This window comes from Protopterus annectens, chromosome 7.part0, assembly GCF_019279795.1.
Source record: "Protopterus annectens isolate FY-2018-M chromosome 7.part0, PAN1.0, whole genome shotgun sequence".
NCBI lineage: Eukaryota > Metazoa > Chordata > Ceratodontiformes > Protopteridae > Protopterus > Protopterus annectens.
In genome coordinates, this window is record NC_056739.1 from 712,631,964 (window position 1) to 712,651,410 (window position 19,447).

Here is a 19,447-nt window from a genome sequence, read left to right on the forward strand (position 1 = left end):
CCCATTGGTGCAGTGAGTATCTATGAATAACAGAGTCCATTACTAAACTCATTCAACCTCTTTTTCACACTGCGTTACCCAGTTTCCTCCCATCACAGTCAGCATCAGTTTCACATGAAAAAAACATACATTCATTTGTACAGGATCTCCACAGACTGAGAAATAAATGTCAGAATACCTGCCCAGTTGAAATAAGTAACATGATTTGGTTATACATAAAACCACATACATTACAAAATATAATAATTTCAGCCTTGAGCTGTTTTAAAAGCATAACCATAGGAAAAAGAAAAGATCCGGCAGCAGAGACAAATTTTACCTTATAAAGTTATATATGGCAACTTAAAGGCTCAACAGGCATCACAATGAATCAGACAACCCACCCACCATGGCACTCTCATTACTCTTTTCAATATGTCACAAACTTATACATTTATTCTATTGTCTTTTTAAAGTTTTTTGTTTCTTTTAGGGCGGTTGCTCTCCAGCATTGGTCCAAAGGCTCCCCCTTCTGTGCTCAAGTAACCCAGTTTTAAAGCTTTTGAGGTATGCTGTAGTAATAAACTTAAAACATAAATACTTTGATTTCAGTCACAGACAAATAATTATTCTAGCCAGCTAGTTAAATCTTGGTAGTACAGAGGGGACTCTCTTCCATCCAGGAAAACAAACAAAAACAACATAACTCAGTTTAACACAACTTATCTCTCAAAGAAGGCAGCAGAACTCTCTACCTCTCTTATCCAACAAGCCCAATGTAACCATATCCCCTGCAAATGAAGTAGCTTAAATATAGTAATACATGCATGCATATATATTTAATGGTCAAAAACAGTCGCCACAACAAAAGTAAATTCTTGTTCACAATAAGTTAATTTCAGGATATTTTTCCCAGTGTATATGTGCATACTACTCACTGCTGTGTAAAACAAAAAAAATAAGCTTTTCAACATGATACTGTACCACAGCAGCCAGAACATGCAACATCTGCTTCCTTGTAAGGTATGAATAAATCACTGTCAAAAACCACTCTCGTCACCAACGTTCTACATCTTAGCCAACTCCATTAGCAAATGGGAATAAAGCCCTGATGGGCAACCATGCAACCTTTGTTACTACAGGACTGGATACCTGCTGGAGACAGCATGAGGGAGAAGCAAATGAGGAGACCAAAGCCTCTTTACCTCTTATCGGTGGTGGGGGATTAGAGTGTATGTCCAGGCATATGACCATTCAGACCTTATTCCTGAGGTCTTAAAAGAAATCCAACAGTCAGGGACTATACAGAATATCCCATCTGGGGAGAAAGGACAAGTTTGTACACCCAGAATCGTCCTAGTCCAAAGAAAAGAAGGAACATGGAGACCAATTCTGGACTAGTCCTACTTAATCAAGGCTCTCATTGTTTCAAAGTCAAGAATGTTGTCTCTTCAAACCCTGCTAGCCTTACTGCCACCAAAGATGATCATGGTCATGTGAAACTTAAAAGATGACAACTTTTACATACTCCACTGCCAAACAGCACAGAGAGTTAACTCTGACTCACAGTGCAACTGGGTATTTAAATTTCGCATCCTTGCCCACTGGCTTGTCTACAGCACTCAGAATATACACAAATGCTTAGCTCCACTGACTGCTTTCTGCAGAACAAAGGGTACTCTCATTTACCCTTGTCTAGATAACTACTTCTTTCTAGCAGAATATACAAAGGGAATACAAAATTCTTAGCAATTGACCTTGGATTACTTCAGGGATCTGGGTTTCATAATCAGCAAGAACAAATCAACGATGTGCTTCATCTACTGGTACAGGACATAAAATATTCAGTCCACCTGGAGGATGTGTCCTGTTGCTGGGTCCCATCTGACATCTTCACCAGAAGAGGAGCAAAATAATAAATAAAATAAAAAGTTTGTTAGTGTACTTAGCCTTGAAAACCCAATTCAGCCATACAATAGCTAATATAGAAGGAATTCAGTATGTATCATGAGAAACTGAGTGAATGTATTGTGATGTTGTGAAAGGCCGTTTTACATTAAATTTATTTAAAGACCACTTTGAATCTCACAGCTGCATCCTTCAGTAGTTGGGGCATAAATAAATTGGTCTGAAATAAGTTTGAACAGTCTTCGTTATGAATGTAGATATTTTCTGGAGTGTAGTTTTGGAGTATTTAACTAAAAATCAATTTATTACCATTATTATTTATTTTACTTTAAAGAACATGTGCTGTAGATACACTTCACATATTCAGAATCTGAGCATATCTGTATGAGAGAGATATTTTACAACATCTGTGGTATATTTACTTATATCTACTAACCAGAGTATGATACTGGTGAACATGGACCTTTATCAAATGTGGTCCACAAGCGCTATCTGGTTAAATGATGTTTTCAGAGTCAAAGTGTAGGCAAATTCAGCCTAAGGAATCAAACCCTGGACTACATGATGAATTTAGGCGAACAACCACAAGGGCCTTTTTAAGCCTAGCCATGCACCCCAAATCCAGGAAAAGTTCTGATACCCTTGATAAGTGTAAGCATGGGCTGGGGGATGAACCATTTACAGGTTACCTGTATACATTAGAGACATATGTGCCTATCATTATGTTTTATATGTTATCAATGAATTACAAATTGACAGAAAAAGATAACATTTAATGACTTCTCATCTAAAACATATCTTACCAGTAACCGCATAAAATGTTTGGATATATATTATAAACGAAAAAATTACAGTGTGTGATGATTTGCCTAACTTGAAGGATTGGTTAGAGCATAACAGAAAAAATAAACTAGGTTTAGTTTAGATGCAGTATGACCTATACTGGGAAACAGAATGTAAGGGCTTCCATGGCGAGAAATCTCTCAAATCAGGACTAACAGTGAAACATGAAGAACATCCAGACTGTATCTAGCTATTTATCATTTATTTAAGTTAGCTTTCTATTCCCCAAATTAGCTTCTTAAAACATGTGCACTGGGCTATCAAATTCAAAGCACTTACTTTATTAACAAAAATATAGGAAATTTATTCTTCCTAACAAAACACTGAGAAAATATATTTTACATTATCCCTAAACTCATATTATGTAAACTATCTAGATGGGATTGTTTTTAAATGTTCATTAGAAGATAAAAAAAGATTTTGAAAGTATTTAGTATCAACTCAATCTATTTACTTGACTTGTGAAATATAAACATTATTAGTTAGACATGATGACAGATTTAACAGTGAACTGACTTTTTTATGAGAAAGTTAAGTGTACCTTCTTTAGAAGAACTGTGCAAAGTTCCATCAAAAGATGTTCCATGTAAATATAGAAATATACTGGGAAGTCCTAATTTGTACTACCTTAATAATAATCGGTTTTGATTACAATAAAAAAAAAATAACACAAACACTAGTTGAATGGTTGACTGGGTACGACAATAGGCCTCTTCAAATTGCTGTAAAAGAAAAGTGTAAACCTTATCAAACGCCTTCAGAACCTCTACAAACAGCTGTGTTTAACTCCAAGTATTTATTGTATATCCTTTACTAAAACTTTAGTCCCAGTTGTTTAGTGCCCCCTTTTCAGTGGAAACCAGAAGTGGGACCTCTTACATCCACCTGAGCTACCCCATCTCAGGCAGATGACTTCCTATATTAATGTCTCAGGACAAGGATACCTCATGAGAAGTGACACAATCCCCTAATGCTGCAATGTAGGGTAAGCAATCCAATCACCTGGAGTGAGAACAGAATCCACAGCCTTTTGGTCCTCCAGCACCAAAGGTGAAGTTGCTACCTGTTGCACCACTGACACTAAAATTCTAAACATAAACATATTTAAGAATGAATCTGAGTATCTTGTTGGTTTAGGTATTCTTATGAAATTTCCTGAGCAAAGTGAGGAACATGTGCAATACTTCATGCAGAAACAAGGAAGGCTGATGACAGTTGATATCTGGGGTATAGTTTTCAGGAATTATTATTTTTTAAGATTTACTCATAATTGCTTTATTTAAATACAAGTCTCGGGAACTATAAATAACGATAAAAGTTAAGAAAGAATAGCCAGTAATGTATGAATTTCAATGGTAAATGTTTTGTTAAAGGGAGCTGAATAAAACACTAGCTTAGCATTCTTTTTTTCTGTTGAGATTAAATTGGTGGCAGATAAATCTGATAATGGCTGTCTATTACACTGATTCTAAGTAGCAAGTCATAGCTTGAACATCTACACTGCATAGAGTGTCATGGATATTGTGTACAATTAAAAAAAAGGTGTCCATTTTATCTGTTTTTAGAGGGGTGGCATTATAAATGGATGATTCTAGTCCCCTTTTGGCTTTGTACAAATATACACTTTAAATTATTAATTTAAAATAATTATTTTTTCTGTAGCTTTGTTTTAGAAAAAATGCTCTTCTAATAACTCCCACAAGGTTTATTTACAATCAGCTCACTTAATCATTTAGAAGAGAAAAATCCTGAAAACCATTTAAAGTTTTCTCTAGGGAATTATTAAAGAATACAGCAACTTAACTAATTATTTTCAGTTGCTTAAAGAAACTGTGCTTGCCTAATGATTTTAGAGATAACTTGACATGTATGAATGGAGAAATGCTAAATTCTTCAACACTAGCAAATAATGATGGTTTAAAAAAACAGTCTGACCTAAACCTTAATCTATTTACATCTGAATATAATCTAAATTGCACATCTAAAAAATTCTGAAAGGGTCATCTTGGTTAAATATACCTTTATATTCATCAATATATTGTTTTACTATGTTTTTTTGAGGGAAAGAATACATTTTTTTACACACCTGGCCTCAGTGTATTAAAGAACTAGTCTAAAAATGAAATACACTACTGCAATGTCTGAAGAGCTCACTGAAGTTTAAAGTGGAATTTTTTTTTAAACTAATAATCTTGACTTCTATTAGCCACACATTCGGAAGATATGGCTTTAGAATTAGTTTTCCTACATTTTGCTATTTATTCAACCAAAAGATACGCCTTTTGCATTCAGTAAGCCTCTACTTTGGAAATACCAAGAGATGCTGCAATTATTTTACATATATCCTGAATTCTTTTAATGTTTCAAAGAATTAAAGAGTCCTTCAGAAAATTAGGCAGAATATCATTTTAAGTTAATAAAATGTTATTAGAAGGAATATTAAATTTCTACTGACTCATATGATTCACTGAATATTTGTCTTTCGGCTTTTCCCGGTTAGGGTCGCCACAGCGGAACTCCGGTCTGCTAATGATTGGCAGTTGAGTTTTACGTGCTGAGTTGCCGGCCCTAACGTACAACCTTCAACGAAGGTACGCCCATTCACGCATGTCTCCACAGAAGACTCTCTAGCTGAGAATCGAACAGGACAACGTCTTGCTGTGAGGCGACAAATACGATTCACTGAATATATGTGCTGAAAAATAATGCGTCAAGCACTTAAATCAGCTACATCGCCATCAATGAAATTTAAAATGTGAGTAAAGTACAGTTGTCCAAAATCTTACCATAATGGTAGATGTCCTCCTCACTGTTGCTGTATTCTTTACAACAAGAATCCCCTTGCCAAGGGTGGCCCAATGTCCAGCCAGCATACCAAAGCCTTTAGGTTGCTTTAAGAATGTAGTACTTCACACACGTATGCATATAGCATACGGCATAAAGGTGATGATCGGCTGTACCATTCTCAGAACCGAGAGCCCCAGTAAGAACGCCAGTCCAAGGAAAAAAAAAAAAAAAAAAGAGGCGACCAGTGCCTCCATAAAAGAAAAGAACAAGGGGAAGGAGGGTAGGAGTGAATACTGCAATAGTGAAGAGAGGGACATCTACCATTATGTTAAGATCTTACACAACTGTACTACGTCTTTCCATTTCACTGTTGCAGTATTCTTTACAATAGCGATGGTGCAAAAGCTCAATAAGAGAGGTTGGAGGACGGACCAGCAGAGCTCTTCAGGAACCTATGAACAATGGCTCTAGTGAAGCCAACTCTAGCTCGGAAAATCACATTTAACATACAGTGCTTGGTAAATGTACGCAGAGAAGACCAGGTTGCTGCCTCAAGAATAGAGTTGGTGTCCAAACCCTTGAAAAAAACACCAGAAGTAGCCACAGCCCTAGAAGAATGAGCCTTAACAGAAGAAAGGCTCTTGCCACACCACAGAAGACATAAAAATAAATGGTTTTAGAAATCCAAAAAGAAATAGTTTCCTTGAAAACAGCCAAACGTAAGGATCTAGGATAAAGGAAGCAGAGCTGATCAGATTTATGAAAAGTGTTAGTCTTATCCAAATAAAATCTGAGTTGTCTATGCACATCCAAGGTATGTAGCACCTTCTCACTAGCAGACTGCGGAGAAGGGAAAAAGTGGGTAAATGAATAGATTGAGTAAGAGACAACGTCTTCAACACCTTGGGCACAAAAAAAAAAGATTAGTACGAAGGGACAGTCTGTCACTATGGAAACCTAAAAAAGGAGGACAAGCCATAAGGTCTTGAAGCCACCCATCTAGCAGAAGTAAGGGCTAACAAAATTACAGTCTTCCAAGAACAATGATGTAAGGAAGCTGAGGCTGCAAGCTCAAAAGCAGCTTGGGTCAACTTTTCTAAAGCAAAATTAAAATCCCAAGCAGGAGGGGCAGACTTCCTGGGGGGGGGTCTAACATGAAGGACACCTTAAAGAAACTGTTTAGCCTCAAATCTAGAGGCTAAAGGAGGTGAAAAAGGAAGACAAGCAGAGATAACTGAAAAGTGGGCCTTAACAGAAGAAAAAGCCAACCCAGCATTGAGCAGTTCACACAGATAAGATAGAAACAAAGGAGCATCCACAGAAAGTGGATCCAGGTTACAATAAAGGCTCCAAACACAAAATGTCTTCCCATTTGGATAAGTAAAATATCCTAGTTGTGGGCTTCCTGGCCTCCTGCAGGACCCTAAGCACTACTTCAGGAAAAAAAGGTGTCTGTATGGAATCAAAATCCTTTCACCCACAGTGTCCATTGAATAATGGAGAAGTGAAGATGGATGAGAGATCCCATATCTTGTGCGAGTAGATATCCACGCTGTGAGGTAACTGTTGATTGTCCTTGGCTAAATGCAGAAGAGGAGGAAAAGCACAGTTGTGTACTCTTATCACAAACGTAGATGTTTTGAGTGTATTCACTGCTGCAGTCCTGACTTGTGGGATTTCCTGCTGTGAAAGCCCTTGGCCAGCCTGACTACCAGAGGAAAAAAAAAAGTTATGTACTCACCATAACGTTCCATCTGAATTGCTACTTTGCATTTGTCTTCAACATGTGGGACACAGATCCGGGAATGATCAGACTCGGACACATTTTCCAGCATCAGATATGAGCTCCAAGCTTCTCCCCTACCCACAATGCCCCTGTCTCCCTCAGAGTTTGCTGTCAACCATAACATCCCAACCTGACACAATGCCTTACCCTTGGCAAAAATACCCAGAGAGCACCATAGGAAAGAACAAGTTATGCCAAAATTAGGGTTATGTCTCTTCCGGCTAGTCAACCACACAGCCCATGTACGGCAGGGGGGGGGGGGGGGGGCAAGATGGAGGGATGGTTTAAGACAAATGAAAAGCAACAACTCAGATGGAACTATATGGCGAGTACATAACTTCTTTATCTGAAGTCATTGTTTTCATTTGCTCATCAACGTGGGACAGAGTCCCCAGCTACCAAGAACCTGGAAGACCCTCATGAAAGGATATTCTGGAGCAAAAGGATGCCTTGGTTCTGGATACAAGATCCAACTTGTAATGGGAGATGAAAGTATGCGAAGATGCCCAGGTAGCCGCAGAGCAAATTTCTTCCAAAGAAACTCTGGATCAAAAGGCAGCTGAAATAACCATAGACCTAGTAGAATGCACCTTGACTTGACCTGGCGGAGATAATCCTTTAGCTGAATACTCCAGAAAGTACAGTTGTGTACACTTACCATAAATGCAGATGTTAAAGTGTATTCACTGTTGCAGTCATCACACTTGGGTTATCTGCCTGCAGGTAGACCACAGTCGGCCCGAAACCAGAGTCTTAATATTTCTGCATCGGATGCTGTCACTTCTTCCATGATGTCAGGTCGTCAGGGGTATAAAAACAGGCAGCAGACACCATTACATCAGTTTTTCTTGCCCCAACTGTCAGGAGCCCCCAAACAGGGAGTTAGTATATGGTGTGGAAACCACCACCAGTAAAAAGTAAAGACCAATACCATTAGGAATAGCCATAGAGAGGAGAGATAGGAAGATGGAGAAAACCAGGGGGCTGGAGGGAAGGAAACCAGGACTGCAACAGTGAATACACTAGAACATCTACATTTATGGTACGTGTACACAACTGTACTATGTTCTTCGTGTTTCACTGTTGCAGTCTTCACACTTGGGTTGATTCCCAAAGCTGAGGAAGGGTGGAGGCAGTCAAAAAGAGTTCGGGCTGGCTAGTAGGCCCTGCAAGACTGCTGTAGCAAATCCTGCCCTGGATTTGGAAAAGATAGGCAAATGGTAATGCTTGGTGAAGGTGTGTACAGAACTCCAGGTTGCAGCTTCCAGAATGTCCCTGATAGGGACTCCCCTGAGAAATGCTGTAGAGGTAGAAGTAGCCCAAGTGGAATGTGTTCTGACCCCCTGAGGGGTTGGTTTTCCATGGTGCTTGTAGCAGAAATGAATGCAGAGTGCTATACATTTGGAAACGGATTGTTTAGAAATGGCCTTGCCCTCTGCCCCCGTTGCAAAGCTGACTAGCAGCTGGTCAGATTTTCTGAAAGGCTTAGTCCTATCAAGGTAGAACCTGAGCTGTCTGTGCAAGTCCAGAGAGTGCAGAATCCTTTCCCCTTTATTCTAAGGATTAGGGAAGAAGAGTGGCAAATGGATGGATTGGTTTAGGGCTAAACTGGACACCAACTTAGGCATAAAGGACGGGTTAGTCCTGAGGGAAACCCTGTCACTCAACATGGAAGATAATAAAGGGTTCTAGAGCCATCAGTACCTGTAGCTCAGACACTCTTCTAGCTGAAGTGATGGCTAGAAGGAAGGCTGTTTTCCAAGAGAGGAATTTCAACTCTGCTGAAGCAGCAGGTTCAAAAGGGGGGGGAAGCATGAGCTTTTCCAGTACAAAGTTAAGGTCCCAAGCAGGGGTGGGTGCTCTCCTTGGGGGCCTTAAGTTCTTGGCCCTTCTCAGGAACTGTTTGATGCGAGGGTGAGAAAACAGAGTTGGCTCAGTATTGTAATGAGCCGAAATGGCAGAGGCATGAATCTTAATGGAGGAGAAAGACAGGCCTCTGTGGAGTAGCTCTGCAAGGTAATCCAGGATTAGAGGTAAGGAGGGCACTGTTGCGTCCTTTCCTTTAGATTGAATTCAAAAACAATATCTTTTCCACTTTTCCACATAGCATTTCCTAGTACTAGGCCTTCTGGCTTCAAGAATGATGTCCAGCACCTGTTTACTTAGGGTTGCTGGTGGAGCATTCAAGGAATAAGCCAGGCTGCAAGATTTAGGGTTTGCAATTGTGGATGCAAAATCTATCCCGCCTCCTGTGACAGCAGGGTAGGGGTCTGGTATAGGTACCAGGGTGGCACCATTGTCAGGCTGTGCAGGAGTAGGTACCAGTGCTGGCATGGCCAGTCTGGGGCAGTCAGAATTGTTCTTGGCCTGTCTTCTTTTATCTTGAGTAGTACACTCTTGAGAGAAGGGGCAGGGGGGGAAAGGCACAGATTGAGAGGTTTTCCCATTGAAAGGATAGGGCATATAACTTCAGGCCCTGCTGTGAGGGTTCCTGGTGCAGAATTATCTTATTGGTGGTTTTGGGGAGAGGCAAAGAGATCCACCTCTGGGGACCCCACCTCTGGATCAGAAGGTTGAAGGTGTTGGGATCCAATTTCCACTCGTGTAGGTCTAGCAGATTTCTGCTCAAGTCGCCTGCCAGCGAATTTTGTTTGCCTGGCAAGAATTGGGCTTCTAGATGAACTTTGTTGTCCAAAGTTGTGCTCCACAGAGTCATAGCTAACCTGCAGAGTGGGTAGGAATGGGTTCCCCCCTGCTTGCTTATGTACCACATAACTATGGTGTTGTCTGTTTTTATCAGCAGTTGTCCTGGAAGGATTAGGTATCTGAAAGCTGTCAGAGCATTCTGTACAGCTTGCATTCTCCTATTGGTCGATGTGTAGGAGAATTTGGCTTGGACTCTAGTGGCCCTGAATGTATTTGCCAGCCACGTGGGCCGGGCCGCTGACCATACCCCCCCCCCTCCCCGTGCATAGTCTGATGCGTCTGTGGTCAGGGTTTGGGCTGCATGGGGTAGAGTAAAATGCAGTCCCTTGTTGTGGTTGCATGCTTCTGCCCACCAAAGGAACTCTGCCCTCAGACAAGGTATGATAGGACTGCCTGTTTCCTGGTCCTGAGAATGTTGGCACCAAAGACTTTTTAAGTACCACTGAAGTTTCCTCATATGCAGTCTTGCATATGGAATTAGCAGAATGCATGAGGCCATGGACCTTAGGGCTGCCAAACTTCTTCTTGCAGTTAGCTGTGTTCTAGTGGCCATTTGCTTGAAGTACTCTGTCAGACCTGAAGTGAGAAATGCCATCTGGGAAGTTGTGTCCAAGCTTACTCCTAGGAATACAATCTTTTGACTGGGCACCAGTTGTGATTTCTTTTCATTGATGGTGTACCCCAATGAAGTGAGAAGGCTTTTTACAAATGCCAGGTGCTGAAGCAGCAATTCCTGGTTGTCCCGCCTGAACCAGGCAGTCGTCCAAGTATGGGTAAATTTGGATATTTCTCTACCTGCAGTATGCAATGGCTGGAGCCAGGCATTTTGTGAATACCCTAGTTGCAGCAGATAAGCCAAAGGGAAGTGCAGAGAACTGATGATGCATAGATCCTGCCCTGAAACGTAGATATTTCCTGCATGATTCCCTGATGGGGATGTGCAGATAAGCTTCTTTTAAGTCTAGGGTGACTAACCAGGCATCCTTGGCTAGCACAGGGAGAAGTTGTTGCAGGGTAAACATCTTGAATTTTGGGACCACCAGGAAGGTGTTGAGAATTGAAAGATCCAGGATTGGGTGCCAAGAGCCCTCTTTCCTGGGCACCAGGAATAGTCTGGAGTAGAAACCCTGATCCCTTTGTTCTACTGGAACTGGCTGAATAGCTCTGATGTTGAGCAGGGAAAGAACTTGGTTTTGAGCCTCTGCCCACTGGTTTGGAGGAGGGTCTGGAAACCCGCGTGGGGTTGGCAGTGAATGGAAATAAAATTTGTACCCCTGGGATACAATGTTCAGGACCCATCAGTCCTGAGTGATGGACATCCAGTTTTTTGCATAAAGGGCAAGTTTTCCTCCTAGGAGCACAAGCAATTTGGTAGGGCTGGGAAGTAGAGTTGAGAAGTCACTGTGAACTTTTTCTATAGGAGGTGGCTTACAGCTCCCTGTTTTAGGGGTGGAAGCACTCCATTGCTTAGATCTCTGTGTACCCAGAGACTGTAGTCTGGGTGGTCTGCTTCCCCTGCTTCTTGTTTGGGAAGGCCTGGAGGGGGCTGGAAAGGACCAGTGTTTTTAAGGGCAATGCCTACGGAATTGATGTAGTTGCACTTGTAAGAATTCTTTAACAGTTTGCATAGATTTAGCTTTTTCTTCCATCTTTTTCAGAACTTCTGCTTTGGTACCAAACAAAACGTCCTTATTTAAAGGAGCGTCTAGTAATTTGGATTTGACATGATCTGGCAAGGTCTGCTCCTTCAGCCAAGCATGTCTTCTCAGTACAGAGCCAGAGACTGCAGGATGCTTCTAGGGCATCAAAACCACACTGCAAAGTATGCTTACTAACTTGGTTTGCAGAATGCATAAGCTCTTGCAAATCTTTATTTTCTGCACAATCTGGAAATATTACCATTTTTTGTTTAATGAGTTCCATAATATGTTGCTGGTACATCAGCATGTGAAACTGACAATTCAATGCCCCGATAGCAAGAGTTGCAGGGGTATATACCTTCTTACCCAATCTGTATAAAGCTCTGGAACCCCTGTCCGAAGGGCAAGGTTTTTGGCTCTAGTAGTTTTAATACCTTTAGGTCCCTGGGAAATGATCTCTGGATCAGCAGTAGAATTCTTGAAAAGAAACTTGTGGGAATCAGATACTTGGTAGTAACCATCAGGTTTCCTACGGGCCGGGGTAAGGTGCCTGGAGTAAGACTGGATTCCATGAAAACATCATCCACAACATCCAGGACAGGGGGAATAGCCTGTGCTGAAGTAGTCCTAAAAAGTCTCTGAGTCTTTTTTTGGACTGAGGATAGTCTTGGCATTCCCAATGGAAATGCTCTCTTAAAGTATGCGCAAGGTTTCACCAAAAGTGAAATCCTCTGGAGGGGAGGCAGAGGGAATGGATTCCTCTGCATTTGAATCCTCACAGGCTGATAAGGGCATGTCCTGATAATCAGAAAGGTCAGAGTCATCGAACTCCTGGTCTGTAAAATCTGAAGGCAACTTAATTCTTTGACTCTCAGCAGGGGAAAGCTGTCTTCCCCCAATTAGCATTATAAGGTATTCAGCCATTCTAAGCATTTGTTTTAGTGGCATGAGGCCTGAGCATGCATTTTGGTCGTCTGTTTTCTAGGTGTAGTGCATAGTCTGGGCTTAAGAAACTCAGTAGTTTTGGCTAAAAAAGACGTTGTTGGTTTGATTCGAACATTGGTAGGTCAGAAAACACCCTCAGAAGTCGGTGCCTGCACCAATTCAAGGTAGACACATCAGCTGGTTCCATAGTCGAAGAAGCATCTCACGGCATACCAGACTCGGAATGGGTCTCAGCAGAGGCCTGCGAATCCATTGAAGCACGCATCAGGGGCTGCAAAAGTGCCTCACTGAACACTGGTGGACTGGCGACAAGTTTAATGGAAGCATCGTCAGCAGTCTTGGACCTATGCGGTCTGTCTCTGTCTTTATCTTTACGTTTTTTCAGAATATCGGTAGTCAGATGGCTTACCGAAGCCATTTCAGAATACGGAGATCGAGAGAGAAAGAATTTAGAGACAAAGACAGCACAAAGACAAAGAAGTTATGTACTCACCATAACATTCCATGCTTGTAGTCCATCTCGCCCTTCATTCTTACATATGGGTTCGAAGCCGATCCTCGGTTCCGACTTGTCCGATTACAAAGCTCAAAGTCTCTCAGTTGGCTCGTGGTAAGGTAGGTATCCCATAGTGCACTAGTAAGAATGCCCAGATCTCGTTTGCTGCTGCTGTCTAAAAAAGTGATAGAAGGTATTTCCACAAGGAACAACAAAGATGAAAGGTCTCCATTTAAGGCAGATAGTTACTATCTTGTCGCCAGATCTTCCAAGGATACATGGATGGGGGTGTAGGTGGGTTCGTAAGAATGAAGGGTGAGATGGACTACAAACATGGAACATTATGATGAATGGTGAGTACATAACTTCTTTATGTTCTGTAGTCCTATCTCACCTTCATTCTTACATATGGGATAGCGTCCCTAGCACCTTTTTCTCGGGTGGCTCAAGGGCATATACTCCTAAGAACCGTGGAACCAAAGGAGGCTCTACCCCTGGAGGCCAAGTCCAATTTGTAATGAGTAATAAAGGTATGAGGGTTTGCCCAAGTTGCTGCTGCACATATACTGTCAATTGGAATTCAGGCTTGACAGACAGCAGATGTGGATAGAGATCTGGTAGAATGAGCTTTAATTTTAAACGGGAGTTCTTTGCCATTAGAAGAGTAAATAAAAAATATACAAATTGAAATCCAGTTTGATAATGTAGTCTTGGAGACTGGCATACCTTTTCTTGACTCAGAACAAGATGCAAACAATTGGTCTGATCTCCTAAGCTCCTTGGTTCTATGTAGATAGAACCTTAACTGTGAACATCAAGTTGATAAAACTTTTAATCCACTTTGTTTGAATGATTAGGAAAAAAGACTGCCAGTTCAATAGTTTGATTTATATTAGATTGAGAACCTGACTGACAGTGCTTGTAACTCTGACACTCTTCTGGCGGATGTGATGGCTACTAGAAAAATGGTCTTCCATGAAAGGAACTTTAATTCACAGGTATGTGCAGGTTCAAAAGGCGGGGAAGTAAGTTTGGACAGAACAAAAATTAGATCCCAGGGAGATACAGGTTCTTGAAAGAGGGGGTCTTAGCAAGGTAGTGCCTTTCAAAAAAGATTTACACAATCTGTGAGCCATAAGATTAGGTTTGTGTTGTCCCAAATGAAAATTGGAGATTGCCGCTAATTGAACTTTGATTGTAGCAGCAGCTGATCCCGGATGAAAAAGTTCGGTTAGGAATTCTAACACCAAGGGAATGGGGGCTGTATAAGGAGCTAGGTTTTTCTCTCGTGCCCAGATAGAAAATCTTTTCCATTTGCTAGCGTACAATTTTCTCGTAGATGGCTTGTGAGAAGATGACAGGATATGTGTAACAGCAGGGGAGAAATCATGAAGCTTGACTAGGGATGGAAGTGGAGCAGCCACGCTGTCAAGTTGAGGGTGTGGAGACAGGGGTGGAAGGTGCCTGACATATGTCTCAGAAGGTCTAGTACTGGGTCCAGAGTCCATGGATCATCCAGGTGGTGAGGCCTGAGAAAGGGGAACCAAATCTGAGGAGGCCAGTAAGGAGCGATAAGAATCATTCTGCTTCCCAAGGTCTTTGCTTTCTGGATCACTTTCGATATTAGCGGAAAGGGAGGGAAGGCATAAAGAAGTCCCGAGGGCCAATTGTGAACAAGTGCATCTCTCAGTGTCACCCCCGAAGGGGGGAATAAGGGAGAAGTAGCTGCTGCATTTGGCATTCATTGGGCTGGCAAACAGATTGCAGCAAGGTGGTCCCCATTTGCGGAAAGTCTGTTAAGTGACTTTCTGATTCAGAGACCACTAGTGCGGCATCAAGATTGCCCTGCTGAGCTTGTCGGCTATCACACTGGTTGTCTCTGGGATATGCGTTGCAACTAGAAAGCATTGGGAAGATATTGCTGACTGCCAAACACTAACAGCCTCTCGACATAGGGGGGTAGGATCTGGTTCCTCCTTGATTGTTTATATACTATACCACTGACATGTTGTCTGATTGGGATTGCTATCGTCCCTAGAGAAAGTCGTGAAGTGCTTGCAACACTAGTAGCACTGCTCTCATCTCTAGAACACTGATATGCAAGTGAGCCTTGTGTTCTTGCCATGTGCCTTGGACTGTCCTGCCCAGATAATGCCCCCCCCCACCCTATCTGGGAGGCATCCATGGCCACAGTAGCAACGGGATGGCGAGGAATGAATGGTGTCCCTATCATTAGTTGATTGGACTGGATCCACCAACGGAGGTCCTTTTTGCAAGATTCTATTATCAGAATAGGATGAGACAGAGGCAGTTGTTGAAGAGACCACTAGGAAAAGAGTAGCCATTGAAAAATTCTCATATATGGTCTGGCTAGTGGAATTAGAGTTATAGTAGAGGCCATGGTTCCTAGAAGTTTGAGCACCGTCTTTGCTTTGACATTGTATTGAGGAAGTAGACTGTATATCTGTTGTCTTAGACTGTGTATTCTGTCTGCAGGAAGGTGAGCCATCGTTGCAACTGTGTCTATCTCTGTGCCTATAAAAAAGTCATATATTGAGAGGGCGACAAGGCAGACTTTTCCCAATTTATAGTAATCCCTAGCTGAGCACAGACTTGGATGGTTGAATCCCAAGCTTGTAGATGTAGGTGCCTGGTGTTGGCAGTCAGGAGTCAGTTGTCCAGGTAAGGAAACACTTGGAATCCAAGACGTCTCAAGTGAGCCGTTACTACCTCCATACATTTGGTGAACACCCTGGGAGCTGTGGTGAAATCAAACAGCAGAGCACGAAATTGGTAATGACTGGCTCCCAGCCAGAAGTGTAAATGACTCCTCGATGCTCTGTCCATTTTTGTGTGGTAGTACACATCTTGGAGGTCTATGGAGCACATCAAATTGTCTTTCATTTATAGAGGGATTATAGACTGCAGTGTTACCATTCGGAACTTGGACTTCTTCTCTGATTTGTTTAACTTGCCGAGATGCAAAATGGGCCTTCAGTCCCCAATTTGTTTTGGCACTAAAAAAATCTGGAGTAAGTTCCGAATCCTATCTGGTCTGCGAGGACAGCTTGGATTACTTATTTTTTGAAGCAACTTTTGGACTTCTATATTTGCTTGATCCCTGTGATTGGGTGGAACATCTGGGATTTTCTTGGTGGGATGAGGTGGGGAAGAGAAGGGTATGGAGTAACCTCTGGAAATTATTCTTTGTAGCCACTTGTCTTGGGTGATGTCGGGCCAGGCTACTGGATACAAAGATAAGCGACCCCTAACTGGCTCCAAAGAAGTGCAGTTGGGTCTCCCTTCAGGACCACTGATAGGGACGTCCACGAAAGGAATCATAGCCACCATGATTTTGCGGACGCCCCCTCCCTCTAGGGTGACGTCTACTATTACTTCCTCCTCCTCTGCCTCTGAAGGAGGAATTACTTTGTGTGTCCGGAAAAAATCTCTGAGATTTCTTGAACCACATTTTTCCACCTCTCTGACCTTTAGGGTATGGTCTAGAAGGGACGGAAAAACGTACTCCCACGGCAGAGAGAGATTTCCGCTCCTGCTCACACCTGGTGAGTGCATCTTTTACCTTTGGTCCAAACAGAGAGGATCCGTCAAAGGGGGCGTTGGTAAATGTAGATTTGAAGGGCTCTGCAAAGTCACATAAGTGCATCCAGGAGTGTCTGCTAAGGGAAACTCCTCAATCTGCTGCCCTGCTCACTCCATCTGCTGCATAAGATATCAGCCTCATGGAGGAGTTAACAATGGAGTTTAAGGTAGACAACTGAGCAGTAACCTTCTCAGGGACCCCTTCAGCTAAGGTACCTTGGAGAGCATCTCCTAGCTCCTTTAGGAGATCTCTTTGAAGCCTAGTGAAATGGGTGAGGTAATTCAGCGATCTGAGTGTAAAAGCCACTGAAGAGAAGATATGCTTCCCGTATCTATCCATCATTCGAGACTTCTTGTTCGGTGGATGGACAGATGAGGAAGTTTCCGCTAGTTCCTTCTTTGTGGCTGCTGCCACCACCATGGCATCTACAGGCACACCTTTAGTCAAAAACTCTTTCTCTTTGGGGGCTGAAAGAAATTTGTTGGGCCTTCTGGGGACTGGTTCCATGGCATCAGGAGTCTCCCACACCTTTCGACTGACTAAATCTAAGAGCTCATCGAAAGGTGGAGACACCCAAGAGACTGAAGGTTGAGACCCGAAAGCCTTCAGGTACATTGACTCATCAGAAGGGGTGATAGTGGGCCAGCCACCTCTCTGTTTCAGGATCTCTAGGATATCTACAAAGGAGATATCATCAGAGGATGACCTAGGGGACCTTTCCGACTCCTCAAGGTCAGTGTCAGAAGTGATGGACTCATCAGGGGAGTCTACATGCTTCCGCTTACAAGTTCTCTTCCAAGGAGGCTCCTCAGAAGGGTATTCTGGGGGGGTCTCGGAAAACTGGGGGCCTCCCCATGGGGGCTCCTGAGGCTGCGGGTCTTTGCTGTCAAGAGAGAGAGAGATGGTGCAGAGACAGAGGTCGGTACTTGAGGGGGAAGAGCATCAGTATCCTTGTGTGGAGCTGAAGACCTAGACAGCACGCTCCTCATCATCTAAAAGGCAGACCTCTCCAGTTCTGAAGAGACCCCAGGTTCCGAGGAAACTGAAGCAGCCCTCGGCTCCAAAGAGATCGGCTCTGAGATAGATGTAGGATTCGAGCTAAACTGAGCTGACGCACCGAGAGGTAGGCTTGGAACCGAGGAAGTTTGGGTCCAAGCATCCCTGTCAGGGCAGACAGGTGAACTTCGGCTCCGAACGTGTCGGAGCGGAATTCGACTCTGAGACAGACAAAAGAGGTGCTGGAACAAACGGTTCCACAACAAGTGGCACCAATAGCTCTGGCGCAAAGGACCAACATGGCTTGGAGGAAGAACAGAAACAGGAAGCATGGCCTTAGACGGTTCCGGAACCGATTGGGTTGGAGCCAGCAACAAATTAGCTAGTGCCGACGACTTCAAGAGTCTAAGCACTACTCTTATTTACATCCTCTTCAGAAAGACTCTTGGAGGATCTCAAAGACAACGTAAGTGATCTAGATCTCTGCAAAATAGGAGATCTGAGGGTCAGGGAGACCGGTAATAATTCTCTAGACCAGCAAGTGTTCAGTAGTCGGCTCCGAAAAACTTGGGGCCGATACTGGAGTGTCGATGACCTCGACTGGCTCCGAGGAAAGTGGAGCCAAAGAGGTAGAAGGTTTGTCTACTTTTATAATTTTTTGTGGAGGTCCAGATAAAATAGTCAGAGTGGGAGAATGTCTCTTGGCTGACTTGACCTAGAATGCGATGATGAAGAGCTGGCTAAATCCTCCTCAAAGGAAGGCTTAAGGAGACCTTTCAGGATCAATTTGTTCTTCCTTTTCTGAAGGACCAGAGAACTAAAGGAGTGACAAAAGGAACATGTCTCCTGAAGATGTATGGCTCCCAGGCAGTAAACACAATTACTATGTCCGTCAGTCAGGGACATTTTTTGAGAACATATGAGACACTTTCTTAAAACCCGAAGGTTTATGATCCTATGATGATTCCTTAGACATATTGTCACAAAAACACAATCACAGGAGGGAAAAGCAGGAAGAGGGGACAAGGCGGCCCTCTAACTTAAATGGGTCTAGCCCTGCTCAAGAACAACACACAAGGACGAGCAAGAAACAGAGGACTTGGTCCTCTAACAAACGGACGTAGCCATAAACAGAGGAGAAGCTACGTCAAGAATTTGCAACAGCAATTGCATTAATTCAACAAACAAACACTCCAATAGCTCTAGCTAACAAGAGTTAATAAAGGAGCACTGCTCACAGCTATTAGTTATATACTACTTATTCTAGTCAAAAACACAAGTTTAGAAAAAGATTCTAACCCAAACACGGACCTACTCCTAAGATATCTAAGTATAGCAAAAAATTAGATCACCAAGGAAGGGATAACACTCAGAAGAAAAAGGAGCCTGCGGAAGCGACGGCCAAGAATTTTTCAACAACTTTGCAAAAAGTCAAAAAAACACGTTAACTACTTTACTGCTATAACAACAACAATTAAGCTATTTGTACTAAGCTACTAATATTTATCAAAAACAATCACTATAGACAAGAATAATGAAGAAAAATCCAACTTGGCTACGGCCAAGAAAGAGAGCACTTCTGAACTCGTAGACGCGGCAAACGAGATCTGGGGATTCTTACAAGTGCACTATGGGATACCTACCTTGCCATGAGCCAACTGAGAGACTTTGAGCTTTGTAATCAGCAGAGTTGGCGCAAAGGATCAGCTCTGAACTCATATGCAAGAATGAAGGCGAGATAGGACTACAAAACATTA

General features: G+C 42.6%; 1 protein-coding gene across 1 annotated transcript in view; it reads right to left on the reverse strand.

Annotated features, from left to right (window-relative positions):
• Positions 1 to 19,447, reverse strand: part of LOC122806647 (paired amphipathic helix protein Sin3a-like) — a 1,669,103-nt gene that overhangs the window by 1,290,384 nt on the left and 359,272 nt on the right. The gene's annotated exons all lie outside the window — the stretch shown is intronic.